General features: G+C 43.6%; 1 non-coding gene across 1 annotated transcript; it reads left to right on the forward strand.

Moving 5' to 3' along the window:
- The first annotated feature begins 243 nt into the window (after window positions 1-243).
- Window positions 244-347, forward strand: LOC116476056 (small nucleolar RNA U13). Its single transcript, XR_004250126.1, has one exon. It is a non-coding gene; the product is annotated as a small nucleolar RNA U13 (small nucleolar RNA).
- The last annotated feature ends 6392 nt before the right edge of the window (window positions 348-6739 follow it).

A 6739-nucleotide genomic window follows, 5' to 3' on the forward strand; every position in this document is an offset into this window, starting at 1 on the left:
CAGGGTCCTGGGTACCAGATGCATGGTCTAGGTAGGGGGTGTCATGTACTAGGTGAGCATGGGGTTCCGCTGGGCATGTTCCCTTGTCTTGTAGGATGTTAGCTCTGAGGGGCGTGGCTGGAAGAAGGCTAGCCTTGAGCCCTCTAAAAGGCAGAGCTTAGGGCAAAGCTCCAGTTGCTCAGGCCTGTGGGTAGTACTGCTTAAATATCCCCTTGAAAACTTCTTTAAAATGCAAATGTCTCTATTCTTTTGTAGTTCAAAAGCATGATGATTGGGTGTTCACAGGCATGTGTGAGATGTGCCACCCTCTGAACCTCCTTATGACCCAGTACATTACCTGTCTGACCTGAAAAAAAAATGTGAATTTCTGGATTCTACCTGCCTCCCCGCACTCCGACATTATGATGTAGCAGCTCTGTGGTAGGACCCAGGAATCTGCCTGTGTAATCACAGGTTGATATTCTGGTGTTTCCTGGTTTTTCTCTGCTGATTTGGGGGATGTTTACCAGCAGCAGAGCGGCCTCTTTCCTCTGCCCTCCTCCCTTGCTGCCCTCCCCAGACCCCAGTGACTCACGCTCCTCCTGCTCCTCCTGTTGCTGGCCTTTCTGTTGTGGTTGCCAGCGCTACTTTGCAGACGCTGCCTGCTCCCTGCACGCCAACACAGATTCTGTTTCCCTGCTACCGCTGCTGCTGTTGTTTGCTCCGTCCCTGGCTTATTGTAGGAGAACTGATTGTTCTGTTGCCACTGCTACCAAGCTGCAAACACCAGGCTCACGGTGCAAGGGGAAGGGGCTTCTCCTCTGGGTGTTCTGCCTCTATCGCCTAGGCTCTCAGGCTTTGTTGCCAATGGCACTGCGAGACCCTAAACTATGGCCTTGTGATTCCCACATCTCCATTTAGTTCTTTCTTTTGTTCTCTGAGATCTGAGAAGGAGCCCATGTCTTTCAGTATTCCTGTTTTCTTGCGATACTTCCCCCCTCCCCCACTCCAGAATTTAGGGCAACCTTCTGCTATGGTCTGAATGTTTATGTCTCCCCACCCCACCAAACTTACATGTTGAAATCTTAACCCCTAAGGTGGCGGTATTAGAAACTGAAGCCTCTGGGAGGTAATTAGGTTATAAGGACAAAGCCCTCATGAATGGGATTACTGTCCTTATAAAAAAAGGCCCCAGAGAGCTAGCTAGCTCCTTCCACCATGTGAGGACACAATGTGAAGGTGCTGTCTACCAGGAAGGGTCCCTCACCAGACACCAATCATCTGGCACCTTGATCTTGAACTTCCTATCCTCCAGAACTGTAAACAAATAAATTTCTCTTGTTTATAAACCATAAGTTCAAGATTTTTTTTTTTTTTTTTTTTTGCGACAGAGTTTCACTCTTGTTGCCCAGGCTGGAGTGCAATGGCGCGATCTCGGCTCACCACAAACTCCGCCTCCCAGGTTCAAGCGATTCTCCTGCCTCAGCTTCCCAAGTAGCTGGGATTACAGGCATGCGCCACCATGCCTGGGGAATTTTGTATTTTTAGTAGAGACTGGGTTTCTCCATGTTGGTCAGGCTGGTCTTGAGCTCCTGACCTCAGGTGATCCACCCGCCTTGGCCTCCCAAAGTGCTAGGGTTACAGATGTGAGCCACCGCACCTGGTCAAGTTCATGATTTTTGTAATTAGCATCCCAAGTGGACTAAAACCCCCATCCTCCTGAAGGTTCTCAATCTGAGGACCCAAGACTTGGCTGTCAGCCTTAATGTCCTGCTCCCACTATTTTCAGGGAGCCCAATATAAATTTCCTGAGTTTCTGAGGTAGGTGGGCTTGCAGACTGACCTTTAGTATGACCTTTGTTACATTTACAAAATAGATTGCTTACAAGGTTAGACAAATACAGTTGGCCCTCTGTATCCCTGCTTTCCATATCCATGGGTCAAAAATATTTGGAAAAAAAATGTGTCTGTATTGAACATGTATAGACTTTATTTTCTTGTATATTTCCTAAACTGTATAGTATAATAACTACTTACACAGCATTCATATTGTATTAGGCATTACAAGTAGTGTAGTTATGATTTAAAGTATGTGAGAGAATGTGCACAGGTTATATAGAAATACTACACCATTTTTTTTTTTTATCAGGGACTGAAGCATCTTTTCAGCTATGACTTTGGTATTGGGGGGTGCGGGGAGGCAGTCCTGGAACCATTCCTCCGTGAATACCAAGGGATAACTCTAATTGCTAAATCATTTCCTATTTTTGTGAACTGGTAAAGGACTGCGTGAAAAAGGCCCAAAATTAAAGAATAATACGTTTATTCAAGCCTGGTGTGGTGGCGGGCACTTGTAGTCCTAGCTACTTGGAAGGCTGAGATGGGCCCAGGAGTTTGAGGCTATAGAGGGCTATGGTTGCACCTGTGAATAGTCACTGCACACTGGCTTGGGCAACATAGCTAGACCCTGCCTCTAAAAAAGAAAAATTCTGCTGTAATAAACGTGCACGCCTAAAATGATGTCTGTGTATCTATGTAGTGTGTATACACATATGTGTATAGGAAATGTGTATATATATGTGTGTGTGTTTGTGTGTGTGGATACTGTATTAGTTAAGACAAATCTGGCTTCATATGTTATAAAATAATGTCTTGAGCTATCCATTCAAGTGTGCTTTCTTGTTTCTCTGTTTTTTTTTCCTATTTCATTCAGTGGTTTTCACTGCCTTTGGGAAAAAGTGACACAGCAAAACACTTAGAAGAATCAAATGTTCATCCTTTGAGAATGTGGTCTGCACATAAGAGAGAACATTTAGAATCAAATTATGAGACTAAGCCAGTTTCCCTCACCTGCAGCTAGATAAAAATTTCTAAGAGGAAGGAGAGAATCAAGAAAGATTGAAGACTTGACTCCCTGTTGAGGGTTCTGCCGAGTTCTGAGAATAGACAATAAAAAACACCCTCCCCCTCTCTAATAGATTTTGTCAGTGAGGGTCAGACAGGCCCACGAAATCAGGTCTGGGGAGCAAGGAAAAACCCAGAATTTCTATATGATTATGTTAAAGAGGGAATAAAGGAATATCATTATAGTGTATCTGGGCAGGTGGGCATGAGACAGCCTGATTGAGTTCCTGAAATCCCAGGTCAGTATGGGAGCAGCAGAATATTTTATGTGGCTGAGAGCTCCATAGTTTCTTTCTTTCTTTCTGTATTTGAGATGAAGTCTCACTCTGCTGCCCAGGCTGGAGTGTAGTGACGCGATCTTGACTCACTGCAACCTCTGCCTCCCTGGTTCAAGTAATTCTCATGTCTCAGCCTCCTGAGTAGCTGGGATTACAGATGTGTGCCACCACACCTGGCTAATTTTTTAAATTTTTAGTAGAGATGGGATTTTATCATGTTGCCTAGGCTGGTCTCAAACTCCTGACCTCCAGTGATCCACCCACCTCGGCCTCGCAAAGTGCTGGGATTACAGGTATGAGCCACCAGCAGTCCCAGCTACTCAGAAGGCTGAGGCAGAAGAATCGCTTGAACCCGGGAGGTGGAGGTTGCAGTGAGCTGAGATTGTGCCACTGTACTCCAGCCTGGTGACAGAGCAAGACTCCATCTTTAAAAAAAAACAAAAACAAAAGAGCTTCTCAAGATATTTTCTGTGCTTCTTGTTTTCTCTTTTGTATTTTTCATCTTCATGTCTTTGTGTTTCATTCTGGATAACTTTTAGTGACATGTCTCCTAGTTCACTAATTCTCTTTCCAGCTATGTCTAGTATTATAATTTGTTTACTGAATTATTAATTTTAGGTATCAAATTTTCAGCTTTAGGATATCCAATTTGCCACTTGTTTTCTGCCATAATTTTTTTTTTTTTTTTTTTTTTTTGAGACAGAGTCTCACTCTGTCACCCAGGCTGGAGTGCAGTGGTGTGATCTCGACTCACTGCAAGATCTGCATCCCGAGTTCACATCATTCTCCCACCTCAGCCTCTCGAGTAGCTGGGACTACAGGCGCCTGCCACCATGCCCAGCTAATTTTTTTTTTTTTTTTGTATTTTTAGTAGAGACAGGGTTTCACCATGTTAGCCAGGATGGTCTCCATCTCCTGACCTTGTGATCTGCCCACCTCAGCCTTCCAAAGTGCTGGGACTACTGGCATGAGCCACCACACCTGGCTTCTGCCATAATTTTTAACCTTGACTTTTACCTCCTTAAACATAACAAGCACAGTTGTTTATATATTTATCTAATAATTCCAGTATCAGGAGCCTCTGGAGTCTACTTTCGTCTACTTTCATTGTTTTTGTTTTTTGTTTCTTAAATTTACATTAACAGTGTCTAGTCTGTATTTATGCCTGGTTACTTTTGATTGCATGCTAGACATTGTTTTTGGCAAATAATTTTTTAAACACAATGTGTACAAATCATATGAAGCCTAGACTGGTGTTTTGTTCACCAAAAAAGATTTTAAATTACTTTAGTTACGTTCCTAGGGACACTATTAACTCAGGATGATGTTAATTAAAGTTTCAGATTTGATATTTTCCAGGTCAGCTGGACCAACTGTCCCTGCTATATGATTTATTTCCTAAAGCAATATCAAGTTCAGCTCTGCACCTCTCTTATATACTATGGAGCTCTCAGTCACATAAAATATTCTGCTGCTCTCACACTGCCCTGTAGTTCATAAGAGGAATAGTTTACTATTAATCCGCATTACTCTTACATCTAGGGTGTAGCTCTTTGAGCTACCAGTCCAAAGGAAAGAACAATTTACTGAATTCCTACCTTGTCTGGCTCTAGGCACTGATTTTTTTTTTCCCTCTTGGCCACCTATCTTCAATTGGAAAATGCCCTCAATTCAAAATTCTCCAAGTGCCAAGCTTTCCTATCTGAATTCCCATTTTTTCCTGTATCTGGCTGGCAATTCATTAGAATCCTGCTAGGCCTTTGATGCTTCTAAGATTTTTATCTTTTATTTTTATTTATTTATTTGAGATGGAGTCTTGCTCAGTTGCCCAGCCTGGAGTGCAGTGGTATGATCTTGGTTCACTGCAACCTCCATCTCCTAGGGTTAAGTGATTCTCCTGCCTCAGCCTCCCAAGCAGCTGGGACTACAGGCATCCACCAGCATGCCCGGCTAATTTTGTATTTTTAGTAGAGATGGAGTTTCACCACGTTGGCCAGGCTGATCTTGAACTCCTAACCTCAGGTGACCTGCCTTCCTTGGCCTTCCAAAGTGTTGGGTTTATAGGCGTCAGCCACCACACCCAGCCTGAAGTTTTGATTAAAAATGCTTTACTGGGCTGGGCATGGCGGCTCATGCCTGTAATCCCAGCACTTTGGGAGGTTGAGGCGGGCAGATCACTTGAGGTCAGGAGTTTGAGACCAGCCTGACCAACATGGTGAAACCCTGTCTCTACTAAAAATACAAAAATTAGCCAGGTATGGTGGTGCATGCCTATAATCCCAGGTACTCAGGAGGCTGAGGCAGGAGAATCGCTTGAATCTGGGAGGCAGAGGTTGCAGTGAGCCGAGATCATGCCACTGCACTCCAGCCTGGACAACAAAAGCAAGACTCCGTCTCAAAAAAAAACAAAAAAAACAAAAAAAAACTTTACCGGAATTAAAGCCCAGTCATCTTGAAGCCATGATCATAATGCTGTGGAAGAACCAGTGAGGTAGGATGAGACATATCCTCAGATGCTATGCTGATTTGGGGCTGTGATGATTTTGGGCCATAGACTATGATGAGGCTTCAAAAAGAGTGCAATAGTGTATTTTAATTTCTTTGGGTAGATTCAAATTAATCTTCAGAAAGACAAAATGCAAATGTAGTCTTGTTAGAGCTTGCTGATGAGACTAAATTTTCCAAGTGTTTGAGGAATGCCTAACAAGGGAAAGGCAAAGCAAACTATTTTTAATGACCTTATGGCTCTGAATTGCTAAAAGGGAGTCAGTCCACCAGGCCTAGGCTACTTGGAGTAGAGGATCCTGTTTCAGTGACAAACTGGCTCATCCCTTAATCTGCCATAAAATGATGGCTTAGCATACATGTGGGAGCTGGGGCTAAGGGAGAAGGAGGTGCTGTGTTTTGCAGAAAAAGCTACATTCTATAGTACAGCCTGATTCTTCCCTAGCCTTGAAGGGGAAATACTTGTGACACAGTGGCCAGGATCAGCTTAAGTGCCCCCTCTTCTTGCTTTTCTTATGGGAAACTGATCCCCTTTTTGTGGAGTATATTCATCCAGAGAACCCTCACACCTTATAATGCGTAAAGTGATAAAGGCTTGGAGATCTGGAGAAACCCAAGGTGCGATCCCTGGATCTAGAAGAAACTCTGGGCAGCCGGCATGATTTACTTTTCTCTGCTCCAAAGACTGGAGGTTAAATTAAAGGAAAAGAGGGTATGACCCAGCAATCCACTGGTGCGAGTTGTTGCTTTAAGCAAAGACTACTGCTTCTCTTCCTGATTTACCCCTGACCATACTCTCCCAGAGGTGTCTCCCAGCAACCATCAGAGTTGTTGTTAAGTACACCTAGCCAATCCAATAAATCTAAGGGAGATGCAGACCACACAGCCTTGCATGACTTGTCATGTGAGTTACTGTTCTGGAGAGACAAACTCAGGCTGGAAACTTATTTGAGATAGCTTATGAAAACAAAGATAATTTATGATAAGGATACAGGCACTCTCATACAATCTAAGGCAGAAAAACAGCTAAGCATCAGAACAAACTGGACCAAAGACTTAAACACTTCTGCTCC

This window comes from Hylobates moloch, unplaced genomic scaffold (assembly GCF_009828535.3).
Source record: "Hylobates moloch isolate HMO894 unplaced genomic scaffold, HMol_V3 SCAFFOLD_10, whole genome shotgun sequence".
Taxonomy (NCBI): Eukaryota; Metazoa; Chordata; class Mammalia; order Primates; family Hylobatidae; genus Hylobates; species Hylobates moloch.